At 38.5% G+C, this 18,345-nt stretch overlaps 1 pseudogene; it reads left to right on the forward strand.

Moving 5' to 3' along the window:
• LOC100446628 (heterogeneous nuclear ribonucleoprotein A1-like) overlaps positions 1–17,971 on the forward strand; it is a 76,126-nt pseudogene extending 58,155 nt beyond the window's left edge.
• The last annotated feature ends 374 nt before the right edge of the window (positions 17,972–18,345 follow it).

The following is an 18,345-nucleotide window of genomic DNA, read 5'->3' on the forward strand; positions in this document are numbered from 1 at the left end:
CCCCCTTGCCCAGATAGGAAAAAAAATTTTGGAGAGTTTAGTGACTAGACCAAGGCCAAACAACTAGTAACTGTTAGAAGTAGCTTGTCCAATCTCATCTGAGTATATCAAAGATAAGAGATGCAGCCTTAGGGCATTTAATACATAAAATTTGCAAAAACTTGAAATGTGTTTTTGGTGAACTATCTTTTGTATGCAAAAACAATCACCTACATCTAATCTCTTAAAAGTACAGGCTATACTGGCCTATGCTCCACATAGCTATACAGCTAGACTCAGTCTATTCTAACAGAGCTTCAGCCCTTACACTACATTGAAATGGTCCTCAAAAAAGTTTGTGACAACCTTCTTGTGGTCCAATCCAGTGAAAACTTTTCTGATCTTACCTTACTTGAACTCTTAGTGCCATCTGTCATTCTTCGTTTATGAAATTATCTTCTTCCTTGGCACCATTGTCTTTGAGTTTTCTCAGGACAGGCAACCGGGGGCAATTGAAATGTTACTGAATTTAGGATACTACACGCATTTGGGTTACAATTCCAGCTCTGCTACTTACTAGTCTGGGATCTTGAGACATTAATCTTGACAACTTTCAATAAAAATAATTAATATTACCAACATTATAGGGCAGTTTGGGGATTAGAGATAATGCAAGAAAAGCATCGCATGCTCAGCCCATTCAAAGGCACTCAGTGGATGGACACTTCTTCTCTGCCTGTTTCATTGGACTCTTCTTTTTCAATAAACACTCAGTTATCAATAACAACAGGGCCCTGATATATGTTGAACCTCTCCCTTTTCACTCTGTACCAGAGCTGTCCAATAGGACTTTCTTTGATGATGTTCTATAATCTGTGCTGTACCATATGGTAGCTGCAAGCCATATGCAGTCTTTGAGTGCTTGAAATGTGGCTTGTGCAGCTGAGGAGCTGAATTTTTAATTTTATTTCAAATTAATTAATTCAAAGTTAAATTGGAATAGCCACACGCAACTAGTGGCTACTGTACTGGAGAGCACAGCTAAGCTACTACTTGAGCACAGCTACTTTCTCTTATAGCTTTATCCCAAACCATGGCTTCAGCTGCTACTCATACCCAAAGGGTTCCCAGCTTTATATTCCAGCCTTGATTTCCACTGCCAGTTAGCTAGTACTGGGTATCCCACAGGTGATTGTAATTCATCCTGTTCAGACCTGAACTCAGCATATTTTCTTTAAACTTGCCCATCCTTCTAGGCCCTTATCCCAATGAATAGAACTATAGTCCACTTACATGTCCTGGGCATGAACCTGCAGTTGCCTTAGATAGTCCCTTTCTCTACCCAACCTCTGTGTATAATCAACCTACAATATTTTGTACCTGTTACATACTCTTTTCTCTCAACCTATGCTATCATAGGCTTCACACAAGCTCTCATTACCTCTCACCTGAGATAATATGATGGAGATCTAATTTGTTGACCTGCTTCTAGTCACTCCTCTTACCCTAGCCTCAACCATCTTCCATTTGGCTGCCAGAGAGTTTGCTCACTGGTTTTTTTTTTTGTTTCACACCTGCTCAGAATCTTTCAGTGGTTCTCAAATATCTAAGGAGATGCACAATGGCCTGCCTTCTGCCTAGCTCTCCAGGCTAATGTACCATGACACAGCCTGTGCTCTAGTTATCGAGATCTTTTTGCCATTCCTGGAGCCCATCAAATTCTCTTACACCTTTATTCTTTCACACAGGCTTTTTCACCTTCCTACCTACACACACCAAGGCATATACACAAACCACAGAGAATGCCTATGCACAAATAACTAAAAGTAGGCTATAAAACTTCCTCGCTATGAGAAAACACACAAAAGAAAATAGAGAAAACACCAACAGAGCAAAATATTTCAAAAGAAAACATATACAGCAGTCCCCCCTTATCCATGGCTTTATTTTCCAAAGTTTCAGCTACTGGGTCAACCTAGGTCCAAAAATATTAAATGGAAAATTCCAGAAACAAGTAATTCCTAAGTTTTCAATTGAGCACCATTCTGAGTAGTGTGATGAAATCTTATACCATCCTGCTTCATCCTGCTGTATCCTGCCTGGAACATGAATCATCCCTTTGTCCAGCATAATCATGTTTGATATGCTACCCACCCTCTACAATGTGATTGTATAGGAGAAACAATAGTACAGTATGTATAGAGTTCAGTATTATCAGCAGTTTCAGACATCCATTGGGGATCCTGGAATGTATCCCCTTTGGAAAAGGGGTGGCTACTGTAATAAAACAATTTAAGATGATATAAGAGAAACCAAACATGTATGTCAGATAAATAAAAGTCAGATACATTCACTTTTTTAAAGGACTCTAATTGGATTTTAAGAAGTCTAAACTCAAAAAAGTGATGTAATATGTAAGAAAAGTTACATACATACTTCAAAAAATTGGAAGTATCATTTCCATCCTTTTAGGATGGGAAAATACAGCAAGCAAATGAAAATAAAAGTAAAGCAGGGGTCAGGATATTAAGGATATTAATGTTAGGCATGGTTGAATTTGAGGAATAGAACTTTATGGTAATAATAAGTAAATGCAACCCACAGTGAAACTCTGAGCCTAATGCATCTACATCAAATAGCATAACATCTACATTCTTAAAGCAAAAATTATAAAAATGTAAGGAAAAATAGAGAGACAGTAGCCATAAATAAGTTTAATTTATCTCTCTCAGTCTTTGATAACTCAAATAAAACAAAAATAAGAAAAGACATAGAGGACTTAACATAATTAAGAAGGTAGATCCTCACATGGAAAAATATATACCTTCCTTCCTAGCTCCTTTCATCTACAAAGTTTGGCCATGTCTTATTAAGCTACATATTAGTTGCCTAGGACTGTCATAACAAAGAATCACAAGCTATATGGCTTCAACCAATAGAAATTTAATCTCTCACAGTATCAGCAGGGCTGTGCTCTCTCTGAAGGCTCTAGAGGAGGACCCTTCCTTGCCTCTTCCTGGCTTCTGGTGATTGCCAGGAATCCTTGGCCTTCCTCGGTTTGTGGATACATCACTAGAATCTCTGCCTCTATTGTCACATAGTGTTTGCTGTGTGTATCTCTGTGTCCAAGTCTCCCTTTTCTTAAAAGAACACCAGTTATTGGATTAGACTAGTTATTAAATCCAATCCAGTATGGCAGTATGATATGGTGTTCCAAAAATAAAATTCTAACCCCTCGCACAGACTGAATGGACCCTCGTCTCAGCCAAGGGGATCCAAAGAAACCTGAACATATAGTTCGGATCATGATGGGATGGTGGAGTGGGGCAGGGAATGTTGAACATGACTCATTATACTCTCCTCTTTTTTGGAATTCAGGCACAAAATTGACCAGCATTAACATTATAATAGAGATCCTAAGACTGACAGAACAGACTCTTTATAGCCATAAGATACCAAATTCTAACCTGTCTCTAGTACAGCATTACATGACAGCAAAGTCCTGAAAGGAAAAAACATATTTTGAAATAGCCCTGCAAACCTGTCTCTTGTGGAGGAAATTTTACACTCTATAGAGATTCTCCTTCCTTTACTAGTTCTCTCCAGAGAGCCTGACACCTTTGATAAGAGATGTTCACATCTACTCTCTCTGAAGCCTGCTACCCAGAGGCTTCATCTACATAACAAGAACCTAGGCTTCTCTAGCCCTCCCAACTTGCCTTAACTCAGGCTAATTTCAACTCTTCCGGCACAGCTTAACCCTTTCAACCAATTGCTAATCAGAAAATCTTTGAATCCACCTATGACTGGTAAGCCCTGCCACTTCAAGTTGTCCTGCCTTTCCTTATTAAACCAATGTATATTTCACACGTTATTGATTGATGTCTTATGTTCCCTAAAACACATAAAACCAAGCCATAACCCAACCACCTTGGGCCAATGTTCCTAGGACCTCCTAATAGGTCATAATCCTTAACCTTGGCAAAATAAACTTCAAAATTGATTAAGACCTGTCTCAGTTACTTTTTGCCTTATGACATCATCTTTACTTGATTATATATGCAAAGAGCCTATTTCCAAATAAGGTCACATTCACAGGTACCAAGGGATTAGAACATATTTTACAATTCAATCCACAGCAGGCCACATAGGAAACCTCAGTTTCAAAACATAGGAATAGTATAGATTGTATTCTTTGATCATAATGCAGTAAAATTAGAAATTAATAACAAAAATAGGAAAACAAATCTTTGCCACAAGAAAATTTTAGAATATCTCTTAACTCATGAGAAATCCAACATGGAAATTAAATCCAACACTGCAGAATCCCTAAAAACTAATGATCAATAAAATTTTAATATAACCACAAGTCAGAGGAAAATTCATAGTTTAAAACAAAAATTACTAAACAGGAAAAAAAGATAAATAAGAATTTAGAAAGGAACTTCAAGTTACTCTTAAAGAAAGTAGAAGAAAGCAAATTCTATAAATAAAATCCAATTAATGAATCAGAAACAGAAAAGTAATGGAGCTAATACATACATTAAAAGCTGGCTCTTTGAAAAATGAACACACATTAAAATGTATAATCCATGCGTTAGTTACCTAGGCAAGTACAGTGAAAGAAAAAAAATGAGAAATAACCACAGTCACAAAACAGATTTATAAGATAATAATTTAGTCCACTTTGTGCATATAAATTCAATGACAAAGAAGTTTCCCCAAAAAACTAAAAAGTTCCCAGATTGATTCTAGAATTAATTTATTGATTTAGGTAATTATAGAAGTTCATCTCCACGTGGTACACAGGATGAGTAAATGTTATGTGGGACCCAGGACATTTTTGCACTTTTTCATGCACTGTTCTATGCATTGCTCCATGCATGTTAGGCTTTCTAGAATTCCTGGCCAGTACTCACCAAATGCTCATCACCACCCCATTACTGTGGTGATCACACAACTTTCTAAAACAGCCTAGAGACAGACAAACCAGTTAGAAGAGTTAGAAGGCTGTTCTCATAAATCAGATGCAGGAGAGGGTAGGGCAGGAGTGAGATGAAGAGGAAACACAGGATTTTTGACACACTATAGTGATTAGAGATTGGTTTAGGAACCAATTGGAGGGTAACACGGAGAAGCGTGGTGAGAAAATTAGGCTGAGTCTGATTTAGGACACATGAAAATTTTAGAATATCTCTTATACAAAATATCTCATATAAAAAAACATGAGCATTATTCAGTTGAATATGATTTTACTTTCTTACATCCAAACACATTTATTATGTTAGGTACAAGCATTTGACTACTTCATTATGTCTAATACAGTTATTTTTAGCATTTGTAAGCTAAAAATGAATATTATATTACAGGTAGATCATTATGTTAGATTTTGAAAAGTATGTGCATAGCAGGACTATACTTACCTATGAATTTCATTTCAGGAAAATAAGCGAGTTGCAAAATATAGTCCTTTTGATTGTCCCCAAACCCCTCCCCAGCCATCCTCCTGAAAGGCCCGTTGCTGACCCCAAGACACTGCTTCCAGCAGACTCAAGTCTTTGCAGAACTCATGATTGTGACAGTTGTCTCTACTCTCAGTTACCAAATGCCCTGATATTTATAGGCTCTCTCTACAGACACAACTGCAACTGTCCTTCTAAGAGTGGCTACAATAAATCCTAAAGTCCTGCAGCCTCAGGGAGGGCAGGGAAATGGTGGGGGCTGGCTCAAATTCCTAAATACACACACACACACACACACACACACACACACACACACATGCCCTCTAAGGCAATACTTAGAACACATTTGGGTAGCTTACAGCACGCGAAGCAGGGAAGTAGTAAGATTTTGTCTCTGATAAGCATTATGCAGCACTAAACGGAAGAAAAACCAAATAGCCAAATCGCTCTCCCTCTCCGAAAGAAAACTACTAGTAAATAAAAATATTATTGTCTGCCAGAGTCTACATGGCGCCACATGGAAAGTTCCCCAAATTACATTTCATGGATGAAGTTTGATTTAGAAAAGCCCCCCCAGCACAGTGTTCTCAAGAGCTTTCAACATAGAGCCATGCTTCAGACACGCAAAGATTCTGCTCTCTCCTATGCTATTAACATTACATCATCGCCTTCAATTCCCTAAAAGATAGAATCTTTTTTCCCCCCACTGGCTTAAGAAAGGCTAGTCTACTAAAGAGGTTTTGTCCACCTGCTGTGGGAAAAATTGGTGAGTCATTAATAAGAAAATTTACTCACAGTTAGAGGAATTAGGAAAAGGAGGACTATTGGGTGTGAACTCAAATAATGGAAGTTTCTACAGCCTCAAAAAGTCCAATATCAGGTAGAATACATTACATTATCACATTCATTCCTTCATCCATCCACTCTGTCATCTATCCATTCACCCATTAATCAATACGAACTGTGTGCCAGTCAAACAAAAACAGAACAAAACAGCACCTTCCCCCCAACACACACACACAAAACACACACAAGTGCCATAATACAGGGCAACAAGCGCCACGATAAGAGATGAATGGATGTACCGGGTGGTATGGGACCACTCATGGCAATGCACAACCAGACTTGGAGGGAAAACTTTGGGACTTCCTGAAAAGAGCAGTATTTAGGCTGAGACGTAAGGTTCAGTGGGAGCTGGCCAGGTGTAGGCAAGATAGTGATGGAGCAGAGGATAAAGGGTCTCAGAGGTATATTTGAAAAGTACTAGGGTCAAGCCAAGAAAAGGAAAGTTGCAGCCTTGAGTGAGAATGGGGGCGACAAGACAGAACGCTGAAGAAACAGAGTGCCAGTATACAGGCAAGGGATTTAGACTTCCTCCTAAAGTCACAGAAATAAGTGACGAATTTAAACAAAGGAGTGGTATGATCCACCTGTCCTGCTTTATTTTACAACACACAATATAAAGTATTTACAGTATTTTTTTTCTGTCTGCTTCCCATAACTTTGGACATGCGCTTCGTAAGGACAAGGTTCTCAACAGCTTTGTTCACTGCTTAATCCCTAAAGTAAGAAGCAAACAATGTCTGACGTGAAGTAGACAATAAATATTTGTTGCATTAATGAAAGGAAGGATGCATGAGTGTATTCTTCTGTGTATTCTTAGCACCCAACTGAATCCCCTAGCACGTTTACTCAGAAAGTTGGTCACAGGGATATTTCTGTGCTAAATTTTTCCCATTACCCAGTTTCAAGAGACAACTAGTTTGCAAAGTACAAAATATCCTATATTTGGAAGCTCTGGCAGATCAAATGCTACTGGAAAAATTTAAGGGCTAATAAATTATGAATGAAATTAATAAAATACACTTTTTTAAAGGAATTTTAAAGTACCTTGTGAAAGCTAGATTTCTAAGGTGGTAACTCTGAGCTGTTTCAGTAGCACCGTGACAGAATAAACATTGCTTCCCTAAGAAAGCAGCTTACAGCTAGTATTTCCACAGAGTCAGTGCCTAAAGCCCAAGAGGCTCTCATGAATTTCATATGTGGTTTAACCTACAAAGATTTGCATGTTTCCTTTAACGTAAAACCAAGTCAATTGATGAGAAGCTGCTGTGTCCATCACATATCTTCTACCCAATTTCCTAAGGTATGGCTTTTCTCCTTTCTAAAGAATTTTATTTTTGGTAACTCTGGGCAACTTTCCCTCATCCAGTTGTTCACAATGAATTGATGATTAAATTGTAAGAGTGCCACGTTAGTTTGGGACTTTATTTTCTGGATTGAAAAAAGAGAGCATACAGGCATTTTTAGCAGAATGAGAGAAAACAATTCATTAACTCTTCCTCTTCTCACTCCCTTTACTTTTCCTTATTCCTTCTTGCTTCTCTCTCATGCGTATGCACTCTCTCCTGGGTGAGACATATAGATATAGATATGGATATAGATATAGAGATAGATTATATATATACACACATACATACATATATATTAAGGCATTCTGAAAAATTATATAACTTTTTCATTTTATATATAATAAAAGTAAATTATATATAATATATATAATTTTTCAAAGTTACTTGATGTAATCAAGTCATTTCTAGAGGCTTGGCATGGTGGTTCGTGCCTGTAATCCCAGCACTTTGGGAGGTGAGGCAGGCAGATTGCTTGAGCTCAGGAGTTTGAGACCAGCTTGGCCAACGTGGTGAAATCCCATCTCTATAAAAAATACAAAAACTGGCCAGGCATGGCAGTGTATGCCTGTAGTCCCAGTTACTCAGGAGGCTGAGGCAGAAGAATCTCTTGAACCTGGGAGGTGGAGGTTGCAGTGAGCCAAGATCACACAACTGCACTCCAACCTCAGCAACAGAGTGAGACTCCATCTCAAAAAAAAAAGAAAAAATCTAGAGATAAATTAAGCCATATTTAATGTCTGGACACCAGAGGATCTAGATTGGTGAAAACTCACATTGCATCTGAGGATAGCTAGCCTGCTGCAGTGATTGATAGAGATGTTTTAGTTAAGACCCTGAACTCCTTACCATGAGATCACAGATAGCCCTCAGGCTTGAGGATGCCCAAATTTAGAAATCACAGGATGAAGATCTCATACAATGAAATTTATAAAACATCCTATTAGAGCTGCAGGTATAAATATGATATCAAATTTTCTCCCAGATGTGAATTTAAAACAAGACCTATTATCCTTGGCATCAAGATAAAATAATATGTATGGATTACATTCTTTAAATAAATTATGCTATAGTTGAATATCAGATATATCCAAAGGGCACACTGATACATATTAAAACTTTAAACAACTGTTTATTGGAAGAAGTCTTAAAAAGCTAAAGAAATGAGTCCAATAAGCACTTTGATTTTTGTTTTTTTGAGACAGGATTTCACTCTGTGGCCCAGGCTGGAGAGCAGTGGTTTAGTCACAGCTCACTGCAGCCTTGACTTCCCGGGCATAAGCAATCCTGTCACCTCAGTCTCCCTCATAGTTGAGCCTACAGATGCACATCACCATACCTGGCTAATTTTTCTAATTTTTGTAGAGATGGGGTTTTGCCATGTTGCCCAGGCTGGTCTTGAACTCCTGGAGAGGAGTTAAGCAACCCACCTGAGGTTGCCCAGCTAGGACGTGGTGGAGCTGGGATCCAAATCTGTGCACATATACCCCAGACCGAGCTTGTGAGCTCAGATTGCAGCTCCTGAATGAAGAGATGCTCTTACCACCTACATCATAGAAAACATGGATGCTGTCAAGCTCAACTTCCTTCATCTTTGCCATATCCCCTTTTAATGTACCTACCTATATTCTCATTCATTACATATATGCCTCCTTCTCCACTTCTGTCTGTAGAGCTAACCCTTAAATGTGCGATCTTCACTCATCTCCTCTACCACCTGATACTACTCATCTCCTCTCTCCATCAATCCCTTGTTCCCTTGTCTTAATTGTCTACCTCCCCCATGGCTTTCCCTTAAATTATAAAATATGAAATCCACTGCCATCACTAGGGGAAACCTGCTTCTCTCTGTATTGTCTATCCAATTTTTTTCCCTCTGTTTACAATCACACTTCTTGAATAATAGCTTGCATTCATTTTTCTCTCCTTTCTTACTTCACTCTCACCCTCAATACTTCCATCAGCTCCAGGCTTCACGGGCTCTCTAAAATTGTTCTTAAGAAGATCCAACATTACCTTCTATCTGTTTGCTTAGTCCAGTAGATTGTCAGGCCTGATCTTACTTGGCTCTGTAAGATATCTGACATCACAGCCAACACCTTCCTTCTTGAAAGCCTCTCATCTCTTCACTTCAATGACATCTCTATTTCTTCCCTTCTCTGTCCTGTTACCCAGCCATTCTCCTCAAATGTTGGAGTCTCCAAGATTCTATTCTTGAACTTATTTTCCTACTCAGTGTGTTCTCCCCAGATGATCTCTTTCTTATGGCAGTTTCAGGCCTGAATTTCCAATGACAATTGTTATCAACAACATGATGTTTTATCAGCCACTCAAACTGTGTGGCCCAAACTGAACTAATTGTACCCCGACCACAAATTCTCATGCATTCCTTGCAGGTTAATTATATCACAACAAACTAACTGAAATCAAAAACTGGGAGTCAACCTCGATTCTTTCCTGTCTTTTATTTCCTACCAGTCATGAAATCTTTGCTAATTTAACTCCTGATCCTTTGGAATTCATATCCTCCTTTGCCTCCTCATTGTCATATCTTTCTTCAAAGTTGTGCCTGTATTATTGCAACATTTTAAAATTTATTTTCCTGAACTTCTGTCATACTTCTTAAATCAACTCTGTGTGTGATCCTCAGAGTGATACTTCTAAGACACAAATTTGATCAACCATGGTAGGCTAAATAATGGCTCCTCCAAAGATTTTACATCCTACTCTGTGAATATGCTATCTTACATGGAAAAAGGGGCTTTAAAGATGTGATTGAGTTGAGAATCTTAAGATGGAAAGGTTATCCAGTATTATCTGAGTGGGCCCAATGTCATCACAAGGGTCCTTATAAAGTGAGAAATAAGAGGATCAAAGTAAGTAGTAGGTGATGTGACAGCAGAAGCAAGAGGTTGGAGTGATTTAAGGAAGTGGAAGATCAGGAAGAGAGTTAAGCACAAACTTAACTTATACCTTTTAAAAAAAAGGAAAATTGAAGACAAGGAGCAGATATATACATTATATAAATAAACACAAGAACTTGTTAAACTTGTGAAACACAGGGCTACCCAAGACAAATGTTTCCCTTTCCATTTCTACTCTAGGCTATATGAGGAATCTATTTTTCTCTTTTTCTTAGAACTCTTACTCTGCAGGATCAAAATGTCAAGCAGTGACCACATAAGTGGGAAGTAGAGCAAGACGTGCTTATAATTACATTCTTGTGGTTGGCATAAAATTCTGTACCACAGCCATTCCTCAGAAGCCAGCTCATGGGATCAAACAGACAAGCAAGCTCACTTCTCAATTCTGCACCCAGAACCCCACGATGTTACGTATTAGTCCATATTGGTGAGTTCCTTTGTGCCCAAACTTAGCTGCCGCACACTACAGTGATAGGAAACTGCCAACAGTTTTTTGTCAAACCCACTACAGTGGATCCCACAATGGTCAGAGACCTGGTCTAGAGTCATCAGGTTTTCCAGGATGTGCAGCTGGAAACTTGGCCAAGAGGTAAGGATCTGCACTCTTTAGTAAGCTGTATATCCACCAAATGCTGTGACACAAGAAATGGGCCTCAAAATGTTTCAGGCCAGCACAGCTTTGTCTTTGCAAGTCACTTTTCAATGGCAGTTAAATATTGTGGCAAAGCCAATGTACAAACTCACATGCATTAAAACATGCTTATGAGTAATAATACTGTAAGTGTTTCCATGTGTATTAGGTGTCAAGAGCTTCACACACATCATTTCATTCCCTTATCACGGCACTCAGTGTGGTGGGTATTACTATATCTGTTTCACAATAGGAAACCCAGTCTCTGAGATGTTCAGTGCCTTTCCCAGTTACCCAGTTGGTAAGTGGGAAAGTCAGGACATGAATTTTCAGTGATTTTATTAAAAAGGCAGGATGATACGGTGATTTAAAGGCCTAATTCTAGACCCAGGTTGCTTAGATTCAAGTCCCAGCTCTGCCATACTCTGTTAGTATAACTTTAGCCAAGTCACTATGCCTCAGTTTCCTCATCTGTAAACTGGGGATCATAATAGTATCTACCTTATGGTACTATTATTTTATTTATTGTTATTGTGAGTATGAAATTTGTTACTATAAATAAAATGCACTGCCTGACATATGCACTACATAAGCATTGCAATCATTATTATTGATTCCAAACTCATTGATGTCTTTATTTCAGTCTTCCTCTCCACCGAGTGTGTGTGTGTGTGTGTGTGTGTGTGTGTGTGTGTGTGTGTGTGTGCTGAAACTTAACATCTGGAATGAAGGTGGAAGGCAAGACTGAGAGACTGGAAATGGCATCAGAGAGCTCCTAGCAGGTATGTCAAGGCTCTGATCCAATCTCTGGACTAGCAGAAGCCTCCAGCAGCTCTCTGGGGCAGGAGCATAAGGAAACTCTAAGCTCTGTAGTTCTGCTTTAGCACTAAATCAGTACAATGTAGTCTCCCAACTAGGAAATGGATGGAGACTCCAAACCAGATGCTGTAGATCTTTGCTAAGGCCATTCAGTCCATTCACAATAGAGTCAAAATGAGATCTCTGGAAGTTCTGAAAACTCTTATTGTGATTCAGGTCACAGAATTAATTTTCTGATCCCATAAGCTCAATATCTATGTCCTATCTTGAACTCTTTATCCACTTTTATGTACATAAATCTTTGTCTTATCAGTGACTATTTTAGAGTATACCCCTAAAAATAGCATTAAATACAAGGATTTAACATTTTAAGTCTCATCATCCATACTGCCAAACAGCTTTCCAGAAAAGCTGTGTCAATTCACACTGGCTGTGCCACACCCAGCCACCATTAAGTATCATGATTGAAAAACAGAAATCTTTGCAGTTACAGGGACAGATAATGTCAGATTGAATTACCTTGTGCTTCTTTTATTACTACAGAGGTCAATTTTCTCATATCTGGAAGCCATTTGTGTTACTTATTTTTAAAGTATTTATACTTTTAGTACATTTTTTCTGTTGGGGGATCCTGCTTTATTTAATGATTTCTACAAGATCTTTTTATAGTAATAAAATTATTCTTTGGTTATTTTGATGGCAAATGCTTTCCCAGTAAGTTGTTTGCCAATTAATTTATTTACTTTAAAGTATTTTCTAATAGAATCTTTTGAAGTTTTCTCATAAAAATTCAGAAAGTATTATCTTATACTTTCGTATATCAAACTGATGTATTCAAAAAGCACATCACTCTTATTTATTATCTTTTGGCTAAAATTATGCATTTCTTAAAAGGTACACAGAAATTTAAGTTTTGTCAGAATTCCAGCTCTTTGAGGAAGGAGGTCTGACTATTCGCTCCCCACTGTGTCCCAAAACCAAACCTACAGCTGTTCCTAGCACACAGTAGTTATACTATTTATTATACTAATAAGTTCAGTATTATTTTGGAATTTGTATGAAAGTAGCAAATCAGACTCCCAAAGACTTTCCGGGAATAAAAGACAATTACTGCTGACATGCAAGCTCTCCAGTGAGATTGCCTGGTTTCCTGGCCAAGGTATATTTCATTGTTCTAATTTAAGAGCTTGTAAGCTGGGGACTCTTGTTTTCTTTATATTTCTAATTTTTTTACAGCATAGATAAATCAAAATTCCATGTGTTTCCCGTGGTCTACCTGATAAACATACTTCAAAGATACGTCTGCCCTTGCTCTTGGTCTCCACTGTCACCACTCCAGTCTAAGCCAGCATCATGCTATACTGACCTCCTGCAGTGCCCTCCAACCTAGTCCTTTGATTCTTCTTTTGACCTCTTCCAATACCTTTCCATACACAGCTTGAAGCATGAGCATCTTAAATCATCAATCTGATGATGTCACTCCCCTACTTAAAACCTTTTGTTGCTTCCCAGTATTTTAAGGGTAAAATCCAAAATCCAAAGTCCCACATGTTCTGGATGCATCTACACTGTGAAAAGACCTTCTCCACCTTTCCAATTTACCTTCACTACACTCAACCACACTGGCTGCACTTCAGATCCCCAAATAAGCCTCCTATTCTGCCCGGGACCACCCCACAGTCTGCTGCCTCTGTTCAGACAGCTCTGCACACCTCCTGCCTGGACAGCTCCCTGTCATCTGGACACTTCCTATGTATCACCTTCCCCTATAATATGCTCCTTCCCCAGGCTACCTTAGGTGCCTATCTTAGTCTTTCCAGTACCCTATGGTCCACCCTACTTTTAGAGCATTTTTTCACAGTTTGTAATTGTATATCTAGTTGTGTAATTCTTTGCTTTACCTTTCCCCCAAAGGACTGTAAGTTCATGGGGGCAGGAATGGGTCTGTTTTGCCCATCACATATCTCCAACACCTAGCAAAGGCCTGGTACATATTTTGCACTCAAAAAATGCAAGCTGAGAAAATGAGTGTATGAGAACAGCTCAAGGCCATCCTCTCCCAGGAAGCCTTCCTCACTTATGCCCAGGCCACTGGGCTACTTCCCTTTTCAAATACTCAGTAACATTCTTCTTTGCAATAAGACAAAATAAGCACCACTTATTTTGTTGCAGATGATGTATTGCACTGTAAGAAAAAATGCTTCTGGTTTTTATTTTTAAAGTCTTCCTTATTTTTCCCCTACAGTGCACATTGAGGGCAGGATTTGGCCCCCAGCTCCTTCTGGAACCCAATTTCCTTCCACGTTCCATATCACAACCCTACAGACACTGGCCTCCTTGCTGTTCTCAAACACTCTCGACACATCCTTGCTCAAAGACTTTGCTGTTCCCACATTTGGAATTCTCTGCCCTGAGATGTTTGAATGTCTGCCTTCCCGCTCATGCAGCCACTGCCCAAAGGTCACCTCTTCAGATAGCCTTTGCCTCCACCTTCTTTCCCCCTTATATCAATCCTGCCCAATTGTTCTTCCCAGCTGTTGTCACTATTTACCATTACAGCACACATTTACACAGGTTGTTTATCATCTGGCTCCCTTGCCAGAACACAGGCCCTGTGAGGATATGGGAACTTTTCTGTTTGATTCCCACCATGTGCCTGGCGTGAAGTATTTCCCTTTAAATACTTATCAAATGACGGAATTTCAGCTCCAAGGAGAACCTAGAGGTCTAGTGTAGATAAAAATAAACATAGTAGAATTTAGCTGGTTTAAGAAACTAATCCAGCCGTCACTTGAGGATCGTAACTCAGAGAAGGAAGGCAGGCATTCTTTAATTGATAGATTGCTTCAGATACAAAGAGGCAAGTAAAGGAAAGAAGCTGGTTAAAAAATAAAATAAAGTAGAGAATAGTGGAGAACAGAAACTAACTGAAGTGGATAAAAGACAAAAATATGAAAATTGCAAGGATCAGAAATCCTTTCAGTAGCTATGTGACAACCAGAAAGTCAAGTCCTGACTGGCTCTTCCCCCTGACAAAAGTGGCTCTGAATGAAGGGCAACCTCTCCGTGCCGGCAAATCTGCTCAATGTTCATGCATTCGATGAAGTATGCCACACAAGATAGCAATCAAAGGAAACTCCCAAAAATCAAAATAAAAAGAATTAAAACTGAAGAAAGAATTATGGATAATAATAAAAAAGAAATTAGATGATGATGGGGAAACATATAAAAGTCTCACAATGAAAAGAATATTTCCTTTATTAAACATAACTGGTATTACATCATTACATCAAATGGGTTGACCTGTTCAGAGTTCCCAAAAAGAAAAGGGTCTAAGATGTTGTCACATTGAAAACCACCCCAAATCTATAACTTGAGATTTGCATATGTGTATGAAAATATAAAGGTGGGTGTGTTAAGGCCTTGTTGCAACAGAGCAGTAAGAACTGTAATAAATTGGGGTGGGTGGGAGGTTTGCTGCTGTCTGATTGTCTGACTCAGAAAACAAGCCCTTAATCAGTTCTTGACTAGCCCTGTGTTTTTGATTGCCCAATATGAGATTAGAATTATGTTGGTAGTTTCATATTCAATTGTTGAGGAGCAAATAGCTATGTCTATAATATCATAGCCGGTCTCAGAATCTGCAACCCTCTGAAACGGTCTGGCTTCTACCATTAGCCATTAGTTTAACCTTAGCTAATCAAACTTCTTGTATCTCAAAAATTAACTTTCATCAGAAATGAGTTCTTAAAATTCTTATTGACTTCCTTGATAAACTAATAATTCAGACTACACAAATCTGACAATAAAATTGAGAGAAGTCCAGGCACAGTGGCTCATGCCTATAATGCCAGCACTTTGGAAGGCAGAGAAAGGAGGATTGCCAGAGGTCAGGAGCTTGAGACCAGCCTGGTCAACACAGCAAGACTCTGTCTCTACAAAAAAAAAAATAGAAATAAGTCTGGGCGCAGTGGCTCATGCCTGTAATCCCAGCACTTTGGGAGGCCGAGGCGGGCAGATCACAAGGTCAGGAGATCGAGACCATCCTGGCTAACATGGTGAAACCCTGTCTCTACTGAAAATACAAAAAATTAGCCAGGCGTCGTAGCGGGCGCCTGTAGTCCCAGCTACTCGGGAGGCTGAGGCAAGAAAATGGCGTGAACCTGGGAGGCAGAGGTTGCAGTGAGCCAAGATCAGGCCACTGCACTCCAGCCTGGGCGACAGAGCGAGACTCTGTCTCAAAAATAAAATAAAATAAAATATAATAAATAAAAATTTAAAAATACGTTTTAAATGGAGGAAAAAATTTGTTTGTTAATTATGGGATTGTTATTTACATTGCAAATCAAAATTTAGGGAAAAAATAAGTATATATATAAAACTCATAACTGAAGAAAATCTAAAGTATGAGGGAAAAATGGAGTAAGCAGTATATTAAATATGATTGTCACTTGTGTATTTATCTTTTCATCTTTTTCTTTGAATAAACTAACCATTCATTAGTAATAAGCGATAGCACACATTATTTTAATTATTCTTTTCCCAAAATATTCAGTGTAAACTATAAAACCCTTATATACAATGATAAATTCAAAACACATAATTTTACTTCTGGTCCAATTTGAAAAGCCATGCAATTAGATGCAAAGTGTCTTTCATTGGTCCCTGGAGCTCCAGAAGTTTTATCAGTGAGTCAGCATCTCTCCTCCTGTTTCTCGCTTGATAAAATGAAACTTACTGGGTGAAAGAAAGAGAAAAGAAGGCAGGAGATCAAAGGATCAATTTCCTCTTCACTGATATTTTTAGAAGAGCTATGAAATTTTGTTTACAGATGAGCTTCATAATTCTCACCATGATTTGAAGAGGTGGAAAGCAAAACAGTGAAAGAAATACACAAGTGTTAGAGCCTTAAAAAAGACATTGGCAATTGTGTTATCATTTTATTAATTATATTCTCTGAAGCAGAATTCAGCATTTCCACCCAGGTTTCCGTCACTGTGAATTCTTGAAAGAGAATGTAGCACTAGAGTATTTGAAAGACATTTATCACTTTATCATGATATGCATAAGCTTAGGTGAGAAAAATTCAAATGATTCTATGATTGTCTGATGGTTCATTTTATAATCAATGGTTTCAGGAGTCTATTCTGCACTGTATTAATCTGCTTAGGCTGCCATAACAAAACATCATAGAGTGGGTGGCTTAAACAACAGAAATGTATTTCTCACAGATCTGGAGGCTGGTAAGTCCAAGATCAAGATGCTAGCAGGTGAAGTTTCATTCTGAGGCCTCCTCTCTTGGCTCATAGACAGCTACCATCTTGCCATGTGATCACATGATCCCTTCTTTGTGTGTACAAGGGAGCGAGAGAAAGAGACAGAGAGAGAGCAAGCTCTCTGATGTTTCCTCTTTTAAGGTCACTAATCCCATCAGACCAAGGTCCAAATTTCATGACCTCATTTAACCCTAATTACCTCCCCAAAGTTTCATCTCCAAATACTATCACATTGGGCATTAAGGCCCATTTGAATTTCAAGGGACACAAATATTGAGTCCACAACATGCACCATAAGGCACATATGTCACTCAGTCCTTAAGTCACTAAATAATATATATTTTAAGAATAAAAAAATCTAATGTCCTAATAATTCAGGTAATCAAAAATATGAGTATATTTTATACACATAAATGTTTATTTTGTATATAAATAATATATATAATACATATACATATATAGTATATATGTATATGTATATTTTATATATGTAAAATATTAAGTTCAGTTCCTTTATATAAATTAATAAGCATCAATTAAATGATGAGTCCTTTATATTCATTTTTCAGATGTCATACTTGAGAACCACAGAAATGAAATCTTGCTCCATAACACAGAGCTGGTTGGTGGCAAGGCCCCGCCAGCTGATTACCAGTCCAGTGCCCTTTCCAGCAAAGCACACCAACCTTAACTGGTATGAATGCATCTCTACATATCAGTCAATAAAGCATATAATAACATTGGGTCATATCAGAGTTTGAGGGATAAGTCCTAGGTTCTACATCACTGACCTCTAGGAGCCAAAACAGATATCAGAGACCTGAGCCCTATCTCAAGACACTACAGACAGTGATGTGTTACACTGGCAGACATCCCCAATGCAATGGAAGAGGGCTTCAGGCAGGCTCTTTAAAACCTTTTCCAGACTCATAGATACTGCTAGAAGGTTCAGGAACTAATTCACTTTGAGCAGAATAGGAAACATATAGTGATCCAAGTTCCTAAGAACCCAGCACCCATTTTTAATGGAGACACCAGAGTTTCAACGGGGGCTACCACCAGCAG

The sequence above is a fragment of the Pongo abelii genome, chromosome 10, assembly GCF_028885655.2.
Source record: "Pongo abelii isolate AG06213 chromosome 10, NHGRI_mPonAbe1-v2.0_pri, whole genome shotgun sequence".
In the NCBI taxonomy this organism is placed as follows: Eukaryota; Metazoa; Chordata; class Mammalia; order Primates; family Hominidae; genus Pongo; species Pongo abelii.